Here is a 27,628-nt window from a genome sequence, read left to right as displayed (position 1 = left end):
AAGTAATATCTCATGAATAGAGATAATTTAAAGGACCACACAGGACAATTGAGGAGATTGGAATAGCCTCTGTAATTTTATTTTATTTTTTAAAATACACCTGAATTTAATTATAATTGGCTTGAGAAAGTAAAAGACAAAGACTTTTTAAGAAAAGCCTGATTTATTTTTTTTCAAAAGATACTATTTTTTCTTTGAAATAGCAATAATTGCTCTAGAACATTTTAAAATTGAAATTTTGGTAACATAGGATCATTTTTAATTTTGGAGTTAGATGCTAGTGGTGATTAGTGTCTTCTTACAATTTTAACATTTTGAAGAGAGAGAAAAAGAATCTCTAATCTAATCTAAAAGCACTTCTTTATATCTATATAATCATTAGCAACAAATGGGGGAGGCATTTTTTTCAGTTTGAGATAAAGAATGTAGCCAAAAGTTAAGAATGAAACTATGTGCTAAACATAAGAAGTACCACAACCAATACTGACCAGATGAACAGCAGGTTGTTCAGGCCTGTATGGAAAATGCAGGAGGTGATTCAACCTCTCTTGCATGCTGGAATTGTAAGGATTTTAACATTTGTTTGTTTACCTTTTACTACCATACTGAGAGTGGAATTAATTTCGAGATGATGAGACAACAACATGCCAAAATTAATGTGTTTTTCTTGTGTTATATCTATGTCAGATAGTGTAAGAAAATAACACTTGAGATAGATTACCTGTCTCAGGGCATGCTTCATCCGCAAACAGAGTTAAATTAAAATGCAGCCATCAAAATTCGAAACTGTAAGCATCTGTGAGTAGAACAACAAAGCTTAATTAAAATCCTGTATTTTTATGGTTGATTTATTTTCAGAAATTATCTGGGCCTTTTCAACCAAATTTTACCATTATGTCTCTCTTCTAGCCTGACTGTGAGTCCATTGATTCAGTTACATAAACATATGTTTAAGTACAGAAGTAGTCTCATAGGTTTCCTGACTACTAAAAGTAGTTGTCTGTGTGCTTAAGCATCTTACTGAGTGTCTTTACCTCTTCACAAGCTCTAGCTATTGTTTAGGAAATTCAGCATCTCACAGGAAAATCTTTCTGATCATGTTAAACAGGCTAAATATGAAGTGAATAGATATTTGTTGATCTGGGGGGAAGCATAAATGTTTAGAGCTGATAGTGATTAAAGTTAACTTTCCAAACATAAATCTAATAAACCAAACATTTCAAATACTAGCTCCTTTTAAATGAGGAGGAGTACTGTGTAGGGAAAGGATCAAAGAGAGCCAGTGTGAGGCATGAAGACAGCTTTGGGATGCAGTGTTATGGCATATGAAAACTGTGCAGACTGCCTTTATTGACCCATGGTAAAAAATGTTGAAGTGACCTGGTCACTCTGTTTTCCAATTAAAACAGTATAAAAACTCACAAGAGCTACATGATTACTGTAGAAGGGCAAAGCTAATACTAGCAGCTCTGTTTTCCCTTCCATCCCACGTATAGTAGGAAAGTTAGAGAAGTCTGCCCCACCATGCTGGGCTCTGGGTATTTTCAACTAACAAATTCTTTTGTTGTTGCAAAGCCTAATGACATTTGGATGTTCTTGAGCTCTCCTACAGCCTTCCAGTGACTTGGAGATTTAAGTACTTTTTGACTCCTTGCATGAAAAATGTCAGAATGTTTCAGGGTAGCAGGGTGTGTTCTGCTACTTATTGTTTTGGCAGAATATTCAATGTCATTCCACGCTAGGGTTTTTTCTAGGGTTATCTGTGTTTGCACAGAACTAAAGTTGGTGCCTAGGGTAATATCTTCCATGTTCTGGGGAAATTAATTTCCGTGTTGTGATACAGTTCCTCAGTAACTATTGGAAGTCCCGGGACTTCCTCATTTCATTCTTTGTCATTGCAAAGCAGTATTGATGTCTTAGGCTCGGTTATGAAGGAAATCGTAAAACTACACAGAATCTTGGCTTTGCTTTAAAGAAGGTAGACTGAACTAAGCAGGAGGATGAATTAGATTGTCCCATCAAAAAAAAACTGAAGCAGATCCTCTACTTTTTGCAGTAATCCTACTACTGTAGTTCTCAGGGAGTTTTTTTCCATGCTCTTCCAAAAATTTCAGGCCAGATCAGTCTTCAGTCAGTGTTGAGGACCAGCTAAAAGCCAGCAATCTGGCCAGCTCAGCATTATTTCTGGAGCCCATGGAGGTTAAAAACCTTCCTTCAAGGTTCTTGGCCCAGACAAACCTGGCTCCTTTTGTCTTGCCTTTTTTATCTTCAGGTGGTACATGGCCTTGGCCACCCTGCCTCAAGGGGAAATCCCAACGTCAAGGTAGGCTTAAGGGGGAATGCCATCTCCAGTGCAGGGCTTTTGGCTGTCTTCATGCAGAAAACTCTGCTATATGGTATCCAAGGCTGAGGAGATCTAACTCACATTTCTCTGGATAGTATTGCCTCCAAATACATTTTTGATGCCTAGTCAATAACTGACAGCTGATAATTTATTTGGCTTCTGGCTCCTGTGAAATGAGTTAGCCATTTCGTTCTGAGTGGAAAAGAACAGGAAGATATTATCTGTACTATGTAAAATCAGAAGAGTCGAACACCAAGTTTTCTATCGATGTTTGGAAGACTAGTGTAAGTAAAGTGCTGTATTTAATAAAAAGGCCTATGGTACAGAATATGCCAAATCAATATACTTAGCAGGCTTGCAAAAGAGATGTTAGTGTACTGCTGCAGCATAGCCTTTTGCATCCCACCAAGGTAATTATCACTATCAATTACACTATCTTTCTGTATCTATCTTAGTTACTTCTTTAAGACTTCAGAAGGCATCTGGGCATAATAAAAGCATAGAACCCTGTTAAAGAATATCTCTAAATCAGTCTCTGTGTGCTGCATCCAGGCTGGAGCACGTCATCTTCCTTTGGTAGTTTTGTGCCATAAATTCTGCAGTGATTGTTGTTATTTCAGAATGGTACACTGATCTAACTGAAGGTTTTTGAACAGCCTGGGTGTCAAAGGCCTCCCTGCTTTTGCACATTGTTACAAATCTCTACTGCTACCAGGAGTCAGCTAACTTGGGATCATCTCACATCTCCCTTGTATAAGTCAAGACTCTCTAGCCCATTATCTTAGAGATGGGTGATCCATTATAGCTGATCCTTTGATAATATTTTTTTTTGACGTAATGTCACATTACATCATGTTTAAATGTTATACATTTGCATATATTGAGGAACTAAAATAATTACATTTATAATGTGTTTTTTATTCACATATTCAGTTTTATGCCCATACTGGTATAACTGCACCTTCTTATCTGAAGTAAATATTTTTGTCTCAACCTTTTAATCATATAAATAATATAATTCATGTCGGACATAAGCATGGGTATGAACTTAATCCAATTATTGTTTGGTGTGCTGTAGTTTGTAACCAAAAAATCTCAAATAAATGCAGAACATCTATATGCAATAGAGTTGGACCTCAGTTTTTGGGGAAGCTGGGTAAATAAAGAGGGAATATACATGTGGGTGGATACAGCTTGACAAAGGCATACATGCCTACGAATACAGATAAGTGCTTATACGTAAGGTAGTGCAATTTTCATTACAAAAAATCCCTTATCTTAGTATTTTAATCATGTAACACAGTGAGTGCAACAAGAAAAAGAAAAATGACAAAAAGAAATTCATTGTCAGAGGGAAACATGGAACCGTGAAGAATTTAGAATTGTTGCTGAATTTACTTTATTACGTTTAAACAATCCAGAAAATACTGTTAACAGTCCTGCAGTCCTTTAGCCCTTCATCTTTGTTTAAACTGCTCCATTTAAGAGCGTATTTCAGTTTTGGCTGAGTAATTCCTGTGCTGGTGAAAAGATAATACTGTGGGATTTAGTAGGATAAATGTATTGTTATTAGCAGTGGCAACTGAACCACATTAAATGTATTATGAGACATGTTGTTCCTTTGTAATACCAACTTGCCCACAGAGTCAAATGTGATGAGCCCTCTACAGATGGATAGTAAGAGGCGCTTGTAGCTTCAAAGACTTTTAAAACAAAACGGTGAAGGATATTTAGAGTGGTACTTTTTTTCTGTTTAAATGCCTTAGAAAAATAATCCTAAGGTGTTAGGGCCAAAGGAATGCTTCGGTTGCCCAGTATAAATCTGAAAATCCAGCAAAGTCCCAGAAGTGCAAACATTCAGTCCCCATTGCAAATGTTTTAATAATGCAAAGGTAAAAATTTTTAAAACACTCAGGGTTGTCTTGATTCTCTCCTATTGCAGTTAACATTTTTATAGAGATAAGTTAAGGCCCAATCCCTATAGGCTGATCCATTTAAGTGCTGCAGGAAACTTAAATTTGGTAGCTTTCCTGCAAAATACTGCATGCTTTAATCCTGCAAGGTCCTTCATGAGTTGTATATTATCGTATCTGCTTTATTAGTGGAGAAACTGAACAGTGACGTAAACATGGTACCAGAGCAAGTCAGAGACCAATCCAGGATTACATCTCTAGAGTTCTTGACTTCTAACCCTGTATTAGCTCCACTAATTCCACTCACCTCCACAATAATAGCACGGTGTTCACTGAGGGGTAAGGTGGAGAGAAGAAAATAATTACTTGGTTCAAGAAGTCCTCAGCTCAACTAATGTAAGATGTACTTCATTGTGCTTTTCCTGGTCCAGGTTTGAGTTTCACTCATAGCTGAACTTTACTATTTCCCTTAAAATATTTTAGAGCAAAACAAGGGGTTTTTGGTATCCAGCCACTGCTTTCTTTCCCTGTACCTGTTTATAGTGCTTCTCATGTGCCAAATATTGTTGAATCTTCAATCTTTCAGATGCTTCTCACTTTCTTCAGCTGGTTGTTTTTTGTTGTTTGTTTGTTTGTTTTCTAAACAGTGTTGGTCTGCCTGCCACATTTCTTCAAAATCTACCTTTTTAAGACTCCTCTTTGTTTTTCCTAACATGTTCAGTGATCTCTTCCAATGATTTATGATTCAGATTTGCAAAGCTCAAAATGAAATCACATGTATTTTTCAACAAGTTAAGATAAGGGTATTATCTGTAATGGGCATGGAAGATGGCAGCTGAAACACCAAAAATCACATTTATCTGTTTCTGTTGTTATCTCTCACTGCAAACTCACATTTTTGAGAGAGCACTGGACATATTACAAGACAAGTAGATCTGGATTTTTTGTCAAGCAAGAATTGCTTTGCAGTTAGGGTAATTTAATCTCTCAGCTTCTTTTTTTTACATATTCTTATGAGTGTAGCAAGATTCAGAATAAAAGTACTTCAAGACAGTTTCTTACTGTGTGCTCAAAGGAACTGTTTAGGTGCAAAGAATGGCAACTGTCAGCTCTGTTAGATGCCCATTTTAGTTTAAGGAGACAGTGGAGAAGAAGAAGAGAAAGGATATCAGGAATGAACAAATGAAACGAGGGCCAGAGAAGGAGATATTTGATTTCTTTGTTATTTTCTCCTTTCTCCTAGTCTTACTGTTTTCTGATCTCCTGAATTTTCTGATATATGAACAGAGAGCTTTCAGAAAGAAAATAGTTGACAGAGATGTTTGGATTTATTGATGTACTTGAATGAATCCATGATGTTCCTGTTTTAAGCTGTCATGTTGTTCTGTTCATAAAGCAGCATTTCACACTGCATCCTGAAATCTCTGTGTATCATAGAACTTTGCTGAAGACTGACACTGCTGTGGATTGTTTTACTGTATTTTAGGAGAATCAATTTTGCTTAAGAGCCCTTGCTTCAGTTATTCCTGAGACAGGACTGTAACCTTATAGGCAGAATGCTGATTTTTGTCAAAAGGAAAACATACTGACAGTCAGCTTTGCCTGAGTATGCTGAACTTGCACATTTTTTGTCACTGCAAAACATAGATTAGAAAATTGTCTGTGTACTTCATAAGTGATGGTAGAAACTGATTAAAGCAATTGATTCTACCCTTTGCAATGAAGTATTCATGGTTGTTACAGTAATGCCAAAAAGCACCTGTCAGCTTCAGAAAGGGCATCTGCTGATTTGTTGACAGGCAATTTCAAGTTCCCTTTTTACAGAAACTCATATTAAGGGTTGCCTTGAACAAGGTGATCTTTAACAGATACTTATTTTTTTGCAAGATGCTGAAATGAAGTTTTAGATACATCATGTGGTGTTTTCTTGATTTGTTTAAAATCCATGCTGAGAGATGCTGTAGCAATCATTCTGTGTAACAGTGTCTATTTTGCTGTCCCTTCCTATCTGTGAATGCAGTTATGCTCTCATCTGGCTGTTTATCAAAACTGCATTTACATTCCCCTTCCTGCCCACAGTATCCCTTATATCTGCTTTGTTTAAAAAGTAACAATATTGAAATGTGTTCAGTGGCACCTGCTGGATTCTGCATTGGAGTATTCAGCAGAGAACTTCAGCATGTCAGTGTTCAGTAGCTTTCCTCTTTTGGGAAGAGTTGACTGCAGAGTGACTAGAATAAATAGGGAATTGAGGCTGGAACTGCAGGAATGGGAAAAAGGGACTGAAAGTCTCATAACTTAACTGCAGTGTTGATTCCCTGCATTAGTCTAGGGTAAGTTTGCCTTCTCCAGGCCCCTTCTTAAAAGTCTAATACAGCCTGTTTTAAGACTGTATTCAGTGTTAGGTGGCCAGGCTTCCTTTGTCAGAAAAGTAGATGGGGCACGTTTTGAGTAATGATGTTTTGTGTTGAGGTAGAGTATATCCCTGCCTCAAGATGATTCAGACATTTGTTATGTTTTCTAACTTTCTGCTTCTGCTTCTTCTGGGCCATGGGTAGTACAGATTGCTTTTGTTTCATAGACTTAGCTAATGTGTTTGCAAATTGCAATGAAAGAATCTCAGAAAATTACGCTATACATCAGTTGAGACAGAACAAATGGTTTTTTCCTTCAGACTGCTCCAGTGTGCTATTTGAGTGCAAATCAGTAGCTTTTATGAAGGGGCTGAAGTTTGGTCCAAAGAAGCTGTATTTCAGAGAAGCTAATAATCAAAAATTAAACAGGTTGCCTCAAGATGGATAGGAAGATTATATTAAAGGGTGGTTTATGTTAACATTTGGCTCTACAAAAACAGAGAAATATTGCTATGTGGAATCCTTAGCTTCATTAGCAAAAGTAGCCCAATTAAAATATTTGCCCAAATGTTTTTCTAAGGATTTCAAATAGACCTTTTTTTGAATTTTCCTTGATTCAGAGATGCTAACATTAAATGTGACACATGAGATGGTAATTACAAGATAATTATTTGATTTTCACTAAATAGACATTTCCATTAGATTCCTTCTGGCAATGTCTAGCTGAGGAAGTTGATTTTATAGGCAAATACAATATAAGGATGTCTTTTCTTTGCTCAAATACGTAAGGAACAATAATGATAACTACCTCTTTTAACGTTCCTAGCCATCTGCACATCAACATGGCACTGTCTGATGTGCTGCTTTTTGATTAGGCTATCAGATTTGCTGAATGTGGACTTGATGCTTCCTTTTTTTTACTGTTATGTAGACTTTCAAAACCACCACTTGTGTTTTATCCTGTGTTTTAAAATAATATCTTTAATCTGCAAGGATTGACAGTTAAGCTCTTCTGTTGCAGCCCAGAGTGACACCTGTGATTGAAAGGTCTGCCTCAATTCCCCAGTCTCTAGCTTTCTGCTTGTAGTTTCAAGATGAAAAAAGTCATGATACTTCAGTTCATCTTTAGTATTGCAAAATCAAATGCCTTTGTCAAGCCATGTGCACATCATGTGTAAAGAAATGCTTTAAGATATGGAAATTTTATCTCTAGATGACATTATATAATAATGAATTTAGACCCAAATACCAGCAGCTATAGGCTAGTTAAAACTTTCACTGTGTTTCTGTGAGTGTGGAGATGAACTTCACTGTGGATACCAGCCCAACCCTTTTAGCTGACCAGGGAAGGAAGCCAAGGTGGCCAGGCAGGATGTTACAATGTGCCACTAACTATGGAAAGTAGCATGGCTTAGACACACTACACTGAGACACCTGTGCTTGGTTAAGAGCTCTGATGACCAAATTCTCTCCCTTGCACAGCTAGCCAGGCTGACAGCCATTTATCTCAGGGATGTGAGACATTCCTACTGGACTTTGCAGTTTCTGCTGAGTTGACTTTGCAGCTTTTGAGAATCAAGGTAGCATTTGCTGCTGAAGCTCCTTACCTGCCTGCCTCCTACTTTCTACAGGCTGTTGTTACATGTCACTCAATGTTCACTCTTGTCATTTAGGTTACGTGTTTCTTCAGCAAGTTGTAACCTGACAAGAAACTCCAGTTTGCATTGCTCGTGGCATTCATCTATTTTATACCTCTGCAGTGCATCTCTCCACTCTTCTTTTGTTTGGTTTAGTTTATTCATTGGCCTCTATGTCTAGGCAGAAGTTAAAATGATGAAGAACCAGAAAGATCTACTGACTGGTCAACCTATTACTTGTGTTTGAGGACCAGTAATACTGGTCTGTGCATCCCTTAGTGGTGCTACATACAGTTCCTTCTAGGAGGCAGCCCTATATGCCACAATGACAGTCACTGAGAAAGTAATGTTCTGGACAGTACTAAATAAGAAAGACACAATTTTTAATGATTGCTCAAGTTTGTTTTTTTTTTACTGGCTATAAGGCAATCTGATATTCTTACAAGCTGAGGTAGACAGAGAACATGGCATAAGATGAATTTGTTTTTTCCAACAGACTTTGTGATTTTTATAAAACAGTCTCATAACAGTAATCCATTGTTGTCAGATTTTTCAAAGACAGAAATACCACAGTTATTTTTTTAACATAAATAATTGGAAGGCTGAAAACATTTTTTATTTTTAACTAATTGCTCATGATTTTGTCGTCCTGATCATCTATGAATAAGGTTGTAAAGTATTTCCACCAATGTTGGTATAACTGTTTGCTTGCTTTTACAGTGTTACAGTTGAGTTATTTTTATGTTAAACATACTAGAGTGATTAGAAACATTTTTGGTAATGAAATATTATGTGTTGTAACTGAAAATAAATGTTTAAAATCTTCATGTATACTTACTTTATTTAATGATCCTGTTATTAATATAGTCTACTATCAGTGTGTCAGTGCAGTCTAGTTTCATTATCAATTTTGGGTGTTTCATTCTTTGCTCCTGTTGACCACAGAGGCGTACAAAATATCATCTCTTCTTGTAAACCAAAACAAAAAAAATCTTGATTAAGTTGGTGTCTTTTCATTCACTTAGTAGTCTGAAGTGTAGTTCAATGTAAAGGAGAAGCCAACTGTGATCGTGAGAGTAGTGAAATTGCACATGAAGATTAGAAATAGTAGTCTTGAGATATGAAGCACCCAGATAGTTATAAAAAGGTCAAAGGGAGCAGAGAGCAGTTGCTGGGGAGCAAAAGGGCTTGTTGCATGGTGGGTTCAGGACAAGCAACATTAAAATTAATGTGACGAATCAAGGGTACCAGCTTTAGAAAGTGATGTGCCTGTCTTTACAGGATTTGTTTTGCTGCTTACCAGAAATCTGAGCAGCATGTAGTCTTGGATTAGTACCGGAGGGGGTAGGCAGTAACTTGATTTTGCCTGTATTTAGACTTGGTAGACTTTCAAACTTTTTTAAATAATTTCCATTAGAAGAAAACAGTGGCGTGAATAAAACTGTATGGTATAGAAAATGTGAACTGACAGCATACCAGTGGTGAATTATCATCTCTACAAATTCTGTGTATATATCCAGATGAGCCACAGAAAGTCTGATTAGAATTTTCTCTTTATCTAAAAAGTTATATTTGAAGGGATGTATTTAAATGGGCAGGAAATAATGAAGTTGTTGCCACTGTAGGTCTCTCTAGGGTAATATAGAAAGGGTATTGGAACAACTCATCCATAGATTATGTCACTTAATTTGCTGAGGTGTTGACACTGACTATCAGATTCTATGGGTGAATTCCTTACCCATACTAGTACATTTTTGTAAAGCAGAATTGATAGATAAATAAATAAATAAAACCCTCTCACACCAGAACAAAAAGATCAGCCGCATTATGTAACACATAATCACTTCCTGCAGTGGATATTGCAGCAGGTTCTTTCATCCTATGATAAAAGCAATTAGATTTTGAATCTTCAAACAGTGGAATGCAGCTGAGTGTCTATCTACTAATGTAAAGATATGCTATCTTTTTAGGAAGGATTTAGGAGACTGATTAAAAAATCTTCATTGTGCTTCTAAAAAAGTCTTCGTTTATAGCTGTTAACAAGCAACCTAAATATGACATCTGAAACCAATTATGCTAGGAACTACTTTCTTATCTTTTCATATGATCCAAAATGCCTAGTCTAAAGAGTGTGATGGAGCAACTTATGGAGACTGTGTTTCTTTTTTTTCTAAAATGTCTCAGAAAATAATTGTGACTCTATATCTTGTTGTATATAAAAGCATGAAAATACTTGAAATTAAATTTGATGGATTGCCCTGTTACAAGTGCTGGTTGTTTCAGTCTTGAAAACTTTCACTTAGGAAAATTTCATACTCTAATGTATGAAATTTTTATGGCTTTTTATTGTTAATAAATGTTAGTATTCTCACATCTTCCTATTTGCAATTGGAAAAATACAAGTTTCATGTAAAGTTTGAAAATTCTACTCTTGTCTAAGCAAAGGGCTGAGATATACCCAGCAATCAAAGCAGGAATGGCAAGCTACACACTGGGAAAATTCCTTCCAGAGCAGCTTCACAGTTACTACATGGCAGATACAGAATAGTGGTTGAAGTCTCCCTACATATCGTGAACACATCCAGCTTAGCTACTTTAATGGTCTGTCATATGCAAATCTTTCCTGGAAGTCTTTGCCACATTTGGTATGCATCCGTATTGCTGGTGCATGTGCCATCCCATTTATACAGCAGGAGTACAGTAGCTTCACAATGAAATGAGTGTTAGTAGATGAAGAGATATGTGTTGTCCTGGATAGCTACATGGGGGAGGAAATGCTATTGTTGCCCCAAATTCTGATGCTCCTTTGGCCACATAAGATTCTTATAACATCTCATGATGATTCAGATACCCATTTGTGACTATTGTCACTGACTGTATTATCAGCATTAATAGGTTTACTTTCTTAAAAAGAGTCTTTTAGTGCCTGCTGATTCATATGATTGTGCATTGATCATGAAATTATGATGCTGACCTAGGTGTGGTTGATGGACGTATCAGAGTAGATGGGTCTTCTAACATCAAGCCAAGTGGAAGGATAAATCAGAAGCTTGAAAAGGCTTTTGATGGGCAACAAGAGATCTGAATCCACCAGGACTGAGAACCAAAGAGGGTAAGAAGGCATGTTCTAGGCACTACTGGTAGGAGAAAGAATCTGTGAATGTGGCAGCATCATGCAACTGGGAGGGCAGTACAGGGACATCTGACGAGCAGCTGGCACTTACTGACATCAGGAGCTGCTCTTGCCTATGCATGAGTTGTGTGTAACAAAAACACAGCATGTCTGATGGAGTTGTATGGTAATAACAAGAAAAAGCTAGTCAGGAGTTGAAACACCTGGGTTCTGCTAAGAACTGAAATTCTGAGGAGGCTACAGGGGAGGATGTTTGAACTTTAAGTGGCAGGTAGCTCAAAACAAGTAAACAGAGGCTGAAAAAGCAGCTTTATTGCTAGTATTATAAAAAGGACTCCCAAAGACAAATTCTGCAATGAGTCCTTTGCTGAGTAGAGAAACCTGTAGAGCTGAAAACTGTTCACCTTTAAAATATGTGGGTGACAGAGTGGAATGGCCCAGCCACAGACTGAATGAATTGAGAAAAGCAGAGTCTAAATACTGGTTTTGTCTCTAGTGTCCACAGTGATGCCGCACTGGCATTATGGTAAACTGCATTCTGAAATACTTAAACATTGAATGTTGAGACCTAAAAAAGGCTTGCAATCTAGTTAATACCTGTAAACTTAAATAGCTGTTCATGTGACAGCTCTCCTAAATATGTCCTTTGTCTTTATGTACTGTGTTGAATAAGTGCTCATCTGTATGAATGAGATGGGAGAATTTCTCCTGTCCTGTCAGGAAGTGTTTAGTACAACCACTATCTTCTTTCATTCTGTTGCTCTAAATTTCTCCCTTATTGTAGGAAATGTCTCTCAGACTTGGTTTTCTCTCTTGCATTTTCTGTTTCAGTAATTGTTTCCTTTCTATTAGCAAAAGCATACCTCCATATTTACCCATCTGCACAAATTTACCCCTAACCTGGTTTGGATCTGGTAGCAAACTCATACAGTCAGTTTGCCATTTTTCTTCTTTGTACAGTGACACCTGATGGCAAGCACACACCTGAGAATTGTCTGGGTTTTTAAAAGCCATAGTTTCTTTTAAAGCAAGCTGGACTGTCACAGTCCAAAATCTGAGAACTGATGGGTCTGTTTTTGTCTGACACTCACTGTCTGTATAAAGTCTGAGAGGCTTTCCAGTAGAGTTTGGCTTTCCTACCACTATTTGTTCCCTTATCAGACTGCTCATGAAATTTGCAATAAAAATGCCAAAAAAGTAGTTCTTCTCTTTTTGTTTGCTCATTTGCTAGAGAAGTTTTTATTCTTGGTTTTGATCTACAAAATATCAAAGACTGCGGAGCCTCCTTACATTCGTTGTTCTGCAACTCAGTTGTTTATGTACAGTCACCTCTACCATGAGAGCACCTCTTTATCAAATAATATGTCTTTTTGTTTTTTACTCTTTCGTACTGTTCTTCATCATTGCCTGTAGGCAAGGAAGAAGGGTGGTGATGTGAGTGGAAAAAATGCTGTCATCAAATATATAGTAACTTAGAGCATTGCTATTTTGGAAGGAGGGTTGTGTGTGGAGGTATATTTAAAATTAGTTCCTGTTTTCTTATATTACAAGCCTGAATTCAGTCAGTAATGACCTCAATAGTGCCTTTTTTAATGTAATCCTTGCTTGCTGACTGCTGTTCCAAGAATAAAAATTTAAGCCAAAAGATTTAATGAAATCCTTTGGGATTAGTGCTCACTGGGCTGGGGAAATTGCATATCAACCATTTCTCTGTATTCTAACCATACGGCTTGGTATTTGAATAGGAGGGTGTCCAAGAGAGACAACTCTGAGTTCATCAATAATTTACATTTTTTTTAGTTACAAACCTGGTATTTGGGATTCTGTTGCCATAGCAATCCATCTGGGCCTGAACGGATAGTGTTTTAAGTGGTGGTTGTATAGAGATTCACAGTGTGTGCTTTAAATCCCTTCTGAAGTAATCCTCAGATCTGTTCTGTGACTTATTTGAGGTTTCGACAAAATCAATGTTACTCGCAGTAAAAGTTGATGCTGTGCAAATTAAGCCCATAAAGTAGTGGAATATACATATGATTAAGGACTGTAAAGGTCATAATGTATGACAATTTCTGTTTCAATATTTGAAATTATTAATAAATTCCCACAACTGCATTTTTCTTCAAAATGCATTTAATTTGCTGCACATTATGCAATTGGAAATTATCTAGACTCTGTACTGGTTATTAGCTAATTTAAACTTCATAATCGAATGCTAGCCTCATTTTTCCAGACGTCAGTTCTGTGTTTTACAGGATGTCAGTCTATTCATAATGGACTCCTCCATTTTCAATTAATCTGATTTTCTCTCATAAATTATTCTAAAGCAGAGAATAAAATTTGAAATACCCATTTTCACTTCTAAGACTACTGGGCTTATGTTTTGAGGATGTGCTGCTAAATTCAGTAGGCTAAACACAGCTGATTTTTTTTGAGGTTTAGTTTATATTTTTTTGTTTTGCCATGCAAAATTTCAAAATTGTTTATTCCAAACCTTCCAGATATGCTGCATAATTGGATGTCCTCAGGTCTGAAAGACAATCAATAAAGTGAGCAAACCTGGGCTAAGTTTCAGCTCTGTCAAAACCAAAACCCTCCTGAAACTGATTTCTAGAGCTTTTATTCTTTCATGACAGAAATGTTGTCCAGTTGTGCTCTGGAACTGTCACTGAGTCATAATCATGATATATTAGCAGCTCTTTATTACTCCAGAGTATGGAGTTTCAGTTTGCAAAATTATTCCTCAGTGCTTAATAGAAGAGAGAGAAGAATAATACTCAAATAACAGCCATATGCTCTACTAATGAGTGTTTAGCCCATAATCCTAAACAGATAAAAATATTTTCTTCATGGACTCTGTAAAAGATCACATAGTTATTCCTGGCTTTAAAAATAGTAATGGAATAAAGAAACTGCAGATGGCCTAAGATATCTTGAGAAATATTTTAATTACCATGCAACTTCCCTTTCATCTTTTGTAACATAGTTCACAATGAAAAGTGAAGCATCTAATAAAAGGGGCTTATTTTTGCCATGATTCTGTGGTGCTAAAAATGTTCTATGTCACCTGTAATAAATGTAAATCCGCTCTGTTTTTGTATGAGTTAAACAAGAGCTTCCTGAGAAAAATTGCAAATCAAGGAATCCCTTCCTTGCAGTTGAGTAGAGTTTCATTCCATGAGCATATATGCATGTATAATCTTAAATTCAGTGGTTTTGACTGAACTGGTTTTATTTTAGACCTCCAGTCCTGCCCCAGTTTAATGGGATTATTTCCATAATTGGTTACCATAAAGGTGACTGGGATCAGAGAGTTTGGAATTAATGAAAAAAGGCTTTGTTTTGCTTACTTTTGCATATCTGTATGCTAACTGAAGTAAAAGTTGCAGATCATTTAAATGAGTTCTTACCCTGAAATTAAATGCCTTAAAGTATCTTCTGTAGATAACATTTGTTAAATATAGATTAGACTTCAAAGGGATATTACAAGATGTATTCACACATATCAAAATGTGTTTCTGTTGATATTTCCATTGGTTTCATTAGGAAACATCTTCCCTTGCAAATATTACTGAAATGAAAACGGAGCCTTGGAAGATACTAGTGCTATGACAGATGCTATTTGTAGCTCTGAAAATATAGTTGTCACTGCAGGGGATCTCCTGCACTGAAGACCCACAGGAGTCCATAACCAAGGGTGAATGAATTAATCTTCCAACACATCTAATAAAAATAGCCTGTGTTTAATAGTAGTGATGGAAACACAGTTGAATTTATTTTGTAATGTTTTAATCTTCCTCTAGAAATGCAAATCTTTCCCGTTTATTTATCTCCATATGTTTTAGCTCTGCAAATCCTTGTAAAGAGTGATGGTATTTAGTTTCATGGAAAACTGTTGAATTTTATTGATTTTTTTTTACCTATTTATTCTAGATGTGCATTGCATTTTTCATATCCTTTGGAAACTCAGACTATTAGCTTCAAAGGAGCAGGCAGGCTGTCTCGCTTTGCACTTAATGCAGCGCCGCACTTATTCATAGTTTCGCTTAAATTTGCTTCTCTAGTGCATAACCTTTATTTTTATTCAGTTATTTACAATTAATACTATAGTAAACATTTGTCTTCCCGTTTTCAGTCGTTGTAGCAGAAGGAAGTAGTGAACCTGCTGAAAGACTCAGTAATAATATGACACAGCTTGACACAGACAGCTTAGAGAAATAGGGAGGGATTGAGACAGTGTACCACAGAGCAGGTGTCACTCTGGGTGTTAATTTCTCTAAGGCACTTGCAGCTACCTCTGCTCAAATGCAAGATATACACAGGGCCCTGAACCAAAACCCTGGCTCTGAACCCCAGGAGAAGGTAGAGATTAGAGGTTCTTTTATTTTGCCTCCTTTCTGAGTGTTTCTGAATTTCAAATCCCTCTGTTTGGGAAGACTTGACTTGACAGCAAGAGGCAAAGTTTTGGTTGAACCCATTCAAGAGATATTTGAGTACAGCAGTTCAGAATAGTTCTGTCATGGTCTGTTCCAGAACATTTTGTACAGCTAACACAGAGCCCTGAGCAAGGTAAGGCCTGCTAAGGCTATTGACATCAGCCGAAATTTGATATGAGTTACGAACTGTGGGAATGAAATTAGCTGTGTTATGCCCCAGCATCTGAGTTATTCTAAACCCTTTAGAGTAAGATTTCAAATTGTTGTCCAGATAACCTTGCATCATTTTAAGTGTTCATCTCCTCACTGATGTCTAGGACAAAATGGGCTGTTAAACAGAAGAGCTGATTCTTGTGGTTCAAAAAAGTTTATAACTTAGTAACATCATAATATTAGACACTTCTGACTAAGGTATTATATAGCCTTCAGCTCCCAACAGTTCTTAATTGTTGCTTAACATGTTTCTTCAGTAGACTCACATGCAAATGAGTGATTTTGGTATGTCATAACTATTGACAGAATGATTCAGAAAGAAATATTAATTTCTTACTAAAATAGAAGGGCAAATTACATTTTATAATTATTTATAATTTGAGTCCTGTATTATTTGAGTCGTGAAGGATGATTTGCTGATTAGAGTGAGATGGCAGATGGAATCATGATCTGCCTTTTTTAAACACCAGTGTGTTGGTGTGCTGTAGGTGACAGTTTAAGATAACAGAATTTTTCATTTTCTAGTTGGTGTAAAATTAAAAATACATTTGTCTATCTTGGTAACAATGTATTTGGCTGCATTTTTTAACTGCATCCAAATTGGTCATCTTCACAATTAATGCCTTCACAGCTTGATTGTGCTTGCCCTTTCACACCAGTGTTGCCCTTATTGTAACCCTTATTGCCCAGCAGTTCCAATTTGCTCCTTTTCCCTCAAACAGCCTTTATTAATGAAGATTGTTAATAGTAAAATCTGCAAAGGCAGTATGCTGTGTTCCTTCAAATCCTGCCTTAAAACTCACCTCTGTTATGATACCTGTAAACTGGCCAAGAAAGGCTAAAGCAGCTCATGTGCTGTGTTCAGTTATTACAATACGAATTTCCTGTATGAAACAGGAGTGAGGCATCAGACAGCCCTCTGCAGCATGTTCCACTCTCCTCCAAAAGTGATGAGAGAGGCTGTGGCTGTCATTGGAGGCATATGTTCTATCTTCCTTGACTCCTCAGTCTAATGGGGTAATTCAGCCAAGATCTAATACACCATGAGAATTTGATTTTGGTGAGAGGCTTGCCAGCCTCAGAAATGTGAAAGCCTGTCGCCTTCCTGGAACTGGGGAGACCTGCAGGTGCCCAGATGAAATTAGGATGCCCAGCATTTAGTCTGATGTTTCAAGAGAGATTTGTTCCCTGAACCTGTAGATTTCTCTTTTCTGCTGCTATTGTAGTATCTAAGAGTAGAAACTTGTTTTTTAAGGAAAAAGGGTGATGTGAATTTTCTCTGCTGGGTGATGTGAATTTTCTCTGCTGGGTGATGTGAATTTTCTCTGCTGGGTGCTTTCACAAAAGCCCAGCATTTTAAATATTGGAGTAAGCCAAAACTAAATCTGAAAATGGAAAACTTCTATAGCATAAATGAAACTAGTTAGTTAATTTTAAATAGATGATAAATGCATGTATTTGTTTTTCTTACAGAAGCGTGGAGTCCTGAATAAACAAAGAGAAGAGAGTTAAGCACACATTCTCTATTGTGAACAGTAAGTGACCAGCTTACATACTCTGAAGCTAAACATGGCTTGCATTTCCTTTTAATTTTTTTTTTACTCTTTCATATTTTACTACTTCTAACAAGTGTAAGAAGTTAGTGCAGTGGACATATCTGCCTTGTATACAACTTAGTTTGATTTCACAGACCTAGACTTACAAATTATATCATCATCTCAGGTAAGAGGCCCAGATAATCCACACAAAGTATCTTCATTGCTGCCCATACTGAGAATATTACATTTTTCTTCTCAGTAAAAATACATTGCAAGAGAAATTGACTGTACCAACCTAAAAACAGCATTACACCAACATTTGCTCACACATTAAATTTTGCAGAAAAAACAGATCCATCACTGTAGTCAGATCCTGCTGGGTCGGTGTAGGAGCAAAAAGCTTTTATGGGTTTGTGTTAACCACATAACTGCTGACTAATTGTTCTGCATCACCCTGGTCATAGCTGTGCTGTTCACTGCACTGTCTAACCAACCACAGCGCATGTCTGCGCTGGCCTTTGACCACTGCAGCATTATAAAACACCCAGAAATTAAGACCACTTGCTGAGACAAGATGAGCCGTTTTTATGTTGTGGGTGATATCATTGACACCGTCTCTAGAAAAAAATCTTAGGCTGCTGGTGAAATACCAGTCATGACAAAGTAGAGCACAGACACTGCTTTCAGTGCCAATCCAAAGTAATGTGCCCTGGGAGCTGTAGCTGATAGTACAGGTGTACCACATTACTGGGTGTTTAACAGGTGGCAGTATCTTCTGAGAACCAGAGCAGGTGGACTTCTGTTAACACATTTCTATTAAAAGTTCCTAGAAAACAGTTCCTCTGTGCTAGGTGCCAATAGAACCTGCCTTTTTTGTGGTAGATAATTGTGGACGGTAAGTAATATGCAGAAAATATATGTTCTTTAACACCATTCTGCTTTTAGAATATGCATTTGGCAGTACAAGTTAAGGAATTTTTGTGTTGTGTATGAAATCTCTATTCATTTACCCAAAATGGTGTATGGAGCAGGCTAGTTTTGGATAGAAATAAATCTTGAATATTTCTTGAGAAGTAATAAAAATAATATTCTTTGTTGGAAAAGAATGTGTGTAAATGTCAATAGCAAAAAAATACCCATTATGTCTCTGGGCAGACCAGTTTGATGATAGGCTTTAACACGAAAGGAAATGTGTGACATTTCACAAATCCAAGGACAACACAACGTTTGTTTGTGAACCTGTGTGGTTATTTGTACGCTGCACTAAACCATGTTACCAGTGGACATTTTCTAGATGTGTAGCAAATGATACATATGTACCAGAGAATTCTAGAAAACTTCTCAAAACTCCTATTTATCTATTCCTTTGGTTTATGTTCCCTACGTGCTATCACACCTCTTTTTACCCTTTATCTTTCCATTTTTTGCCACGTAGTCAATCTGCTCGAACTTCATATTTTCTGCTTGCATCTCCCACACAGGGCCATCTCCTCTTACTCTTGGCAGAGCTGCATTGCACAATGTTTCTGATCTTGAGCAAATTTTGAGCTTGCTATTTCTAGTATCTCTGCAGACCAAGAGCATTACTGCGGTTGTCAGGTCATAATGCACAGAATAATGCCATTTGCCTATGTCTAAGGAATTCACAAAGGGTTGCAACGTAGTGTAAGATGGGTCAGGTCTTGCAATTTTATTTGACGTATAGAAAGATATAGTGGAAGTTGTTATTTTATGTGTGGGATACCTTCAACCTAATCAATTATGCATTGCGCCCTCTGGATCTGAAGATTTGGCCACAGGTGACTGATAGTTACATTAATAAATGCTAGCAATTCCAAGCAATTTGTACAATTCTACTGATATATGTATACAAAAAATCCACAAGTTGTTACAGACCTACTTGTAGAAAATAAATTTCACTACTGCAGACTCTGGAAGATCTCGCCATTTGTGTTTGAGTCAAGTGGCCAGAACTCATGGACAGCTGTTTCAGAATAACGTGGATTTATTTGTGTTTAGTGAGAAAAAATTTGTCAACTATTATTAGTATTTCTTCACATACAAATCCTCTCTCTTCTGCTGGCAGAATAGGTTGAAAAGACCTTTTAGTATTATCCATCAGTTAATTTTATTAGTCGTGGTATTATGATTACAAACTACAAATGATCTAACATATAATGAATATATCATTACAAAAATGAAACTCTGCAGTGGTTTTTTAACATTTGTGATGTGAAATTTATTTAACATTCCCTTTGGCATATACATGGGAAATTAGAATAATAAAACAGAAATAAAATTACTCTTACTTCTCATCCATCATCAGTGAGAAGCAATGTTACCAGCTTGATCAGGCTGTACATTTACCCATGGAGGGAAGTTCATGTATGGTACCTTTGGGCCTTCTAACAACACCCTTGAGAACTGTATGTTATTCATACACTAAGTAACTAGTCATTCTTCTGACACTGGGATTGACAGATTGGAATTGTGAAGTTGTTTCAGAATACTTTTTTCTTCCAACATGAATAAAAATCTAAAATTTAAAATATCTGGTACTTATAGGCAAAAAAAGATTGGATTCCCCACATACAGAGAAAATAAAATAAAAATTAATATTGTTAAATTAAATATGATAAAATTAAAGTCATTATGTATAGTAAGTTTGGTGGGTTTTACATGTTCTCTATTTTATGCGCAATGGTTGTTGTCATTTGTCTTTAATATTGCAAAAGATTGCAGATATCATTTGTGGAGCAGGGAAAAAATCTTGCAACATGTGTTCAAAAAAAGGTGTCTGTTGTCCACACATAGTCAGCAGCAATCAGATTTCATCTGCCACAAACTTTGGTTTATCAAAGAAGTGGCAAATAATCAGTGGCAGATTGGTAACAAGTTTTTTGTTACTCTTGTTTGATAAAGGCAAGTTCAGGTAATGTGACATAAATTAGGAGTTTGCACAAGCATGGCACTAGTACAGGAGAGGGATGGCCAGAATCTAGACTCTGCTGTGAGCAGCTGAGAGGAGGCTTAGCCTGCTGAAAATTATTGTATGGGCAGTTTGACTCCATTACATGTAGAAGAACTAAATTCATGTTAGACTTACCATTAGCTCTTGAGTGGTAACATTACCCTTGTTTGCCCTAATATCTATTTCAAAAGCTACTGTGTTTTATATTGTACCATTAACTATATTATATCTAGAGGTATGTAATGTACCAGAGATGAAGTGGTTAAATGGAGGGGTTTTTGGTTTTGGAAGGGTCCATTTTGTAAAAGTTGAATTTATGAGTATTCAAAAAGAAATGAGCCTGTGGTTCCACAATGTTCTGTACTAACCGCAGTCGCTTTCCCTTACGTTATTATTTCAGTCTTTCATGCAGTATAGTAATCTAGAAGCAGCATGGAAGTGCCCTCATTCCTTGTTTTTGCCATTTTGTCACAGGTTTTGTCATCGCAAATTAAAATTCATGTGCATATACTGCAGGCTTGGATAAAATTGTTCATTGGAGTGTTCCCACTGCCTTAAGTCTTTAATGAGGTCTTCCCCTAAATTAGTTTCACTCTTTTTTTTTCCCCTCACATGGTGAAAGAATGAACTTCTGGTAAATTGTATAGTAGCATTTGCATAATGTAAAGGTTGTTTATATTGCCTCACTTTTGGTTATCATCTCAAGACTGTTCAGAGGAGTCCGTTCTCTATGGCTTATATGCTTACAAAATTTTGTGCCACAAAACTTTATTTTTTCTTTTCTTTTTATCATTCCTATATTACAGACACCACTTTGTGTTTTTTAATGTGACATCTCTGACATGGATTTAGATTCTGTACTGCTTTGAGGTATGCTAGTTATGCAGCCTAATTTTGCAAAATGGCTCTGTAGTTGCATTTCCCTGGGATTTAGTTCAGTTGTCATCTATCATTTTAGCACTGTGATTGATTAGTCTCTACTATTTAATTTATCTGCTGCAGCTTCTAAGCTTTTTTTTTTTTTTTAATTGGTAAACAGATACTTTTTTAGACACATTTTCAAATTAAGTGTTTTCCAAGTGCCCCTAGAAGTCATGTAATCATATTTTTCTCAGCTAGGAATTTAACCATTTGAGTCATTTAATGGTTTCAATAAATAGAGGCTGATATTTTGCCTATTACTTGGAAACTTTGAACTGGAAATCTGTGTTTTATTTTCCATTTTTCAATATTATTGTATGTATTTATTCTGAAATACTAGTGTATTTACCAGCTGCTTTTTCATCCACCAAAAAACATTAAAAGAAATCAGCATCTTTCTTAAGAGTAGGAGCCAAATGCCTGAGCTGCTGCTGTGGCAGTAGATTTTAACCACCTTTGCACATTAGGTTTCAAAAGCAAAATATTATTTAGCATAATTTGCGTGTTGGAATTCCATAAGCCAGCTTCAGTCAGTAGGGTTAACGTGCTTATTCTTTTTTGTTGTATAGTATGTTCCTGTACTTCACTATTTTTAAACATCACACTGAATATCAACTTGGCCATGATTTTAAATCAGACTCTTTCAGAGGAATGTAATTTCCATTTAAAAAAGAGTTGTTTTTTGGCATTAAGTCATACAATGGGTAAACATTGCAGCACTTCTACACAATTACTGATGCAACTTTCAAGAAGCTACTATAATGAATTGCTTCTATGATCCACATATCAAAGAAATTTTAATGTCACATTTTCTTTGCTACTGCAGTTTTTATTGTGGCTCTGCGTATTTTTGAATGAGGATGTTGATAATTTGTGTAGGGATTTTTTTACTTTTAGCTACTGTCTAATATTTGTGATTAAAATCTCCCAATAAGAAGAATTATACTTTGTCATCATAATGCAGCTTTGCTGACGTTGGTAACTGCTGTTGTAGTCCCATCTCTAAACACAATCAAACAAAATTAGTAGACATCTGCAGCGTTGCATGCTTTCTGGGGGTAAATTGGTGGTTTTTGGTGGTTTTTTTTGTTTTGTGTTTTTTTTGTTTTTGTTTTGTTGGTTTTTTTTTGTTTGTTTGTTTTTTGTGGTTTTTTTTTTTTTTTTTTTTTTTTTTTTTTTGTGACAGCAAGCTTTAATCAGTATTTCCCTTTTGTTTCTAAGTTTTAATCTCATTGTACAATCTGCTTTTAAAGACTACCAGGTTAGCTGTGGGTATGTACCTTAGTAATTTGTGGTAGGTCACTTCCAGCCCAAATTTCCTTCAAGACTTCAAGGAGATAACGTGTTCTGTCACTGCTCTTGTCATGGCTTATGCTTTGATTAGGAAATAAGAGGACAAACTTTCTTGTCAGTTCTGCTGTTTCATGTTTATAGTACATAAAGCTTAACTCAAGAAATGACTGATATGGTACAAGTGATTATGAAACATACAGGTTAAGACAACACCTCTCTATGGAGTTGGTGATTGCTAGGGGACATTATTTGGCAGTTTTGGATCCTCTCCAAGTATGACTTTTCAGTGATGATTTTTTTCTTCTTTAAAGTTTCATATTATAAATCTTACTTTGAAGACAAATAGCCATCATAAGCATCTCATTTTGACAGCATTTCTTATGTCAATGGAACTCATTCAAGAGTTTATTCAGAAATGAGAAAAGACTCATCTTAGACCTGTTTACAATTGTATCTATAAGTTACAACTATATTGACAACATTTATCTGTGAAAATGGGAAGGAAATAGGAAATTCAGTTACTTTTCCATGTAAACAAGAATGTTCTGAAAAACCATTAGCACATAAAAACATGTTTTCTCATGTCAGTGTTCTGTGTTTATATTAATATCTGAAGTGTATTAAATGGGCACAGTAGGATTTTTCTTGCAGTAAACTACTTTGAAAACACAAAATTCAAAATTTTATATGTTTTGAAAGGCATGATTCCTTGGATTAGGATTTTGGGGTCAGGGGATATCCATTAGAACAGCTAGAAATTAGAAGTGATTAGGACTGCTCTGGAACACAACAAATACATCAGCATTGTGTCTGCAGTGTGCTGCTGCTGCACCTTCAGTTTTGCTCTGCAAGTGAAAGAGGCAAAGACACGGTTTTGCTGTGAGAGGACCCTCTGCATGATGGCTCTGACAGCAATATTGATTGATATCTTTCATACTAGTCACTCTTGTAGCTGTGCTAATAAATGGAACAGTACTTTGAGCTAAAGGCTCAAGTTTTTGAACATGCTGTCCATAAAGCACATAACATTAGGCCATCTTGCCAGTCTCACCAATTACTAAGTGTTAGTTATTAAAAATGCTGAGATTCTTTTTTTCCATGAGCCACGTACTTGGGAGTTTTTCTTGTTACTGCTCAATTTCTATGACTGGTTTAGTCCCTCCAAAATCTCAAGGTTCAGAAGTGTATTTTTTATTGAAAGGTGAGATTTTCATTCAGTTGCATGGATCCAGGGGCTGAGGCTTCAAAAGATAACTCCCAAACATTTATTGCAAAGTCTGGTGATACTGTGTAAAATGCATGATAGCCTGGAGGTCTCTGCTAGTACTGAGCAGAGGTACACTTTGATCTTTCACGTAATAGGTCTCCCAATACCTTTTCATTTCTAACAGGAATAGTGCCCAGGCTGCTTTTATACCATAAGCCTATTTCACTCATAAGTTTTGATGCCAAGTAAGAACATTGGTTTTAGGAAGAAGGATGAGAAAAACGGAATAAGGTGTCATTTAGACTGTGCAGCCTTAGCTGGTTTTGATTGTATTTACTCTTAGAATCATGTTTCAGTGGTTGAATCTTTAGTTCAAATAAAATTATTTATATGGACAGGATTTATTTAAAATTTAATTTTACTTTAGGGATAAAAATGTTTAAGACTTCAAACTGCATTAAACAATTGGTTAACAAAGCAATGGCTATTAAATCGTTGATTGTTTTTCCTGTAGGTAACAGGGATTCCTTTTGAAGAGTTATAGTCTATTGGGCAAATATGCCCAATATATAGGTAGGTTTTAAAATGGGCATTACATCTAAACTTTATAATTTTGTTCCTATACATTTCTTAAAATAGAATCAGTATCTTTGATACTGAAATTTTCAAAAGATTTGTTGATGGACATAAATGCTTTGCTTAAACCCTCATGAGTAACTCTCCTTTTCAAATTTGGTATGGTGGCACACAGTAACTTTCCAGGGGGGTTATTCACAGTAGAATTTGCTCCAGTGGTGAAATTGGTGGTATTGTTACTGGTGTGAAAAGCATAAGCTCATACCATCTCAGTATTACAAAGACCTTGAAGAACTACAGAACTATGTACTGCTGTCACTTATCTTACTCTTCCAGACTCTGAGATTGTTCTGAATATTGATTTGTCCATCAGTTCAAGCTTCTAAGAAGGTGTCACTGTGTTTGAGAAGTGTGTTCATTAGTACTTACTGATTTTGATGCATGTTAAAAGAAATTGAGATTATATCTGCTGTTAAGTAACTGCCTTAAAAAAACCCATTGTCTTACTCGGTGGTTCCTAATGTTGAAAATACCTGTGTAAGACTATTAATAAGTCCTACAAACATCAAACAGTTTTTCTTGCTGCACTTTTTACCAATAAAAGCTCTCCCTGCCTCCCTTATTCATTCTCCTGGGAAAAACCAGCAGCCTTTACAAGCTTGAGTAATGAGATGGAGCTAGGAGAGGGAAAGCTCTGGTATAATTATACTAATCAGCTACTTACTGCTATAGCATATAGCCCCATATTGTTTCTGTTTCTGATTCTCCTTTCATCCTTTGTTCATATTCCCATTTTTCTCCCTTTACTATTTTCTTATTGGTAACTCTACCTAAGTCATATTATCATAGAATGGTTTGGATTGGAAGTGACTTTGAAATTATCTAGTTTCAATGTCCCTGTCATGGACAGAGACACCTTCTCCTAGATAAGGTTGCTCTAAAGCCCCATCCAACTTGACCTTGAACATTTGCAGGGATGGGGCATCCATGGGCTCTCTGGGCAATTTGTTCCAGTGCCTCACCACCCTCACAATGAAGAATCTTTGTGGCCTTCCTCTTGATTTGCTTATTAAATCTTAGTTTCCCTTTTAGAGCTACTTTGATGATACTCTTCTGAAAATGATCCCATGTTACTCAGTGTCACCTAATTTGTTTTCTTGTAGTTCCCATAGTTCTTGATCTTCTCCATAATAGGGATTTGAAAAAAATAAACCCAATGGGGACAAAACTCAACTTAGGTCTGCTGGAGTACTGTAACTAGGTTGTGACAGGTTTGCAAAGAAGGGCTCAAGCTGGGATGGTGCCCATTTAAGTGAACAGAAATGTCTAGATCAGTGTCTAGACATAAAGCAATGTTTTTTTATGTGTACGTTCCTTCCTCCCCATGCCCAGATGACTTAATATTGTATTAGTGAATGAACCCAAGGTTTGTACCTTTCCCTTTTCCCTAAAGAAACATTTGTTTCTTTAACATAAGCTCAGAGAAATTTGGGCATCTCTTTATCCCAGCCAGCAAACTATCTTTGTAGCTTTGCTTCATTTTCTTCTTCCTTTTCTACCTGCTGTAGGTATGGGACTATAATGTTACATTACTTCAGATAGAACACAGTAAATTTGCTTATAAATGATATCTGGATACATTATCTTTATTTTGGTTGTTAAACCCTTAGCTTTAGCATATACTACTTTCTCTAAATTATCTGTCTATAGGCAGATAATCAAACAAACAATGTCTGATTTGTTTGAAGAGATTCTGATTTCTGCAGATTAGATATTTTACTCAGAGCACCAAAGAAACCCACGTTTCTGTGACTTCTCTTCTTGGATGCACATGTCTGTGCTCTCTTGCTTTTGCTCTGTCTCTCCCTTTTTTTCCTCTGCTCTACTGGAACATTATGTCCTCAGTTGTCAAATTGCTTTCTCTCAGATAAAATTCCAAAGCTAAATTGAAAGAAATCAACCCAGAAACTCTGGCAGATGATTGATTTCTAGAGTGAAGCTGAATTTTTTGAGTCTTAAATGAAAAAATGTGTATTATTAAAGAAGTATGGTATTAGGCTTGTGAAAAAAAAGAATCTGTAATACTTAGTATATAAAAAAGGAGATATGATAAGATTATGAAACCTTGAGGGGTTATTTGAATAATCAGCTTTTTTCTAGAGAGAAAATAAAGCTGTGTTTTATTAATCCTAATTTTCCTTTTATTTGTTGCAATATATTATATCAGGTTTACAGCATCTCTTCAGCATTAGCTTCCCAGGAAAATCACTCAAGTGCTGCTATCAGCCAGCTGAATGCTACAGATACAACCTGAAAATAAATTGGATAATTAAGCAAGGTATTGTTTTTTAGAAACAGCACAACCACTTCTGTGTAGTATTAAGAGGAGAGTTTAAAACTGTGTACAGGGTTCAGTAAACTGTTGAACAATCTATCTACCAATAAACTGTTTTTGTGAGTTAATCCATTGGTAAGTAAAAGAGAAAGAGGCAGATTATGCATTATAGATTATTATGAATTGCATGGTAGAAGGGAAGCAGTTAACACTAGTACCGTAGGACACTTGTGAATCATTGCTACTTAAAAACATCATATCTATGAAAATGCATTGAAGTCTTCTCTCAGGGTTCTCTCTAAAATTGACTGAGGTATGAGTAAAGGCATTTCCATGACCCTTGACACCCCTGTGTTGCCACACTTAATGTGTGGCTTTCAGGAGGTGAATCATCAGCCACACGACTATTTAGCTTTGCCTGTTACTAGATGTATATCCTGCTTACCAAAGCATTGCTTTGTTAGTTTTTTTTAGCTTAGAAGCACAATATATGTGATGTCACAACATATACAATATATGTGGTGTCACAACTTCTTTAGCAGGAAGTTACAACAGGGTTGAACAATTCATGTAACATCTTGGAACTCATTGGAGCCGTGTCAGTTGATTTTATACTGTGGTGCAACCTGCCTTATGAAAGTTATCTCAGTCTGGGGATTTAGAAATGTTTTAAGGAGATAATGTTTATATGTAAGTATTCTTAAAGTAATTGAAGTATAGTTAGTACATCTCATGGGAACAAGCAGGAGAAGGAGAACCC

The 27,628-nt window shown here is 36.3% G+C and overlaps 1 protein-coding gene across 7 annotated transcripts in view; it reads left to right on the top strand.

Moving 5' to 3' along the window:
- Window positions 1–27,628, top strand: part of SYT1 (synaptotagmin 1) — a 345,379-nt gene that overhangs the window by 112,568 nt on the left and 205,183 nt on the right. For all 7 annotated transcript variants that reach the window (XM_083859065.1, XM_083859069.1, XM_083859070.1 and 4 more), the window contains one exon: window positions 17,501–17,562. The gene's annotated coding sequence lies outside the window, so the exon portion shown is untranslated. The remainder of the gene's footprint in view (window positions 1–17,500; window positions 17,563–27,628) is intronic.

Source organism: Zosterops lateralis (assembly GCF_965231275.1).
Source record: "Zosterops lateralis genome assembly, chromosome: 4".
Classification (NCBI taxonomy): Eukaryota; Metazoa; Chordata; class Aves; order Passeriformes; family Zosteropidae; genus Zosterops; species Zosterops lateralis.
The sequence above is the reverse complement of the archived record's forward strand: the minus strand, read 5'-3'. Positions and strand labels throughout refer to the sequence as shown.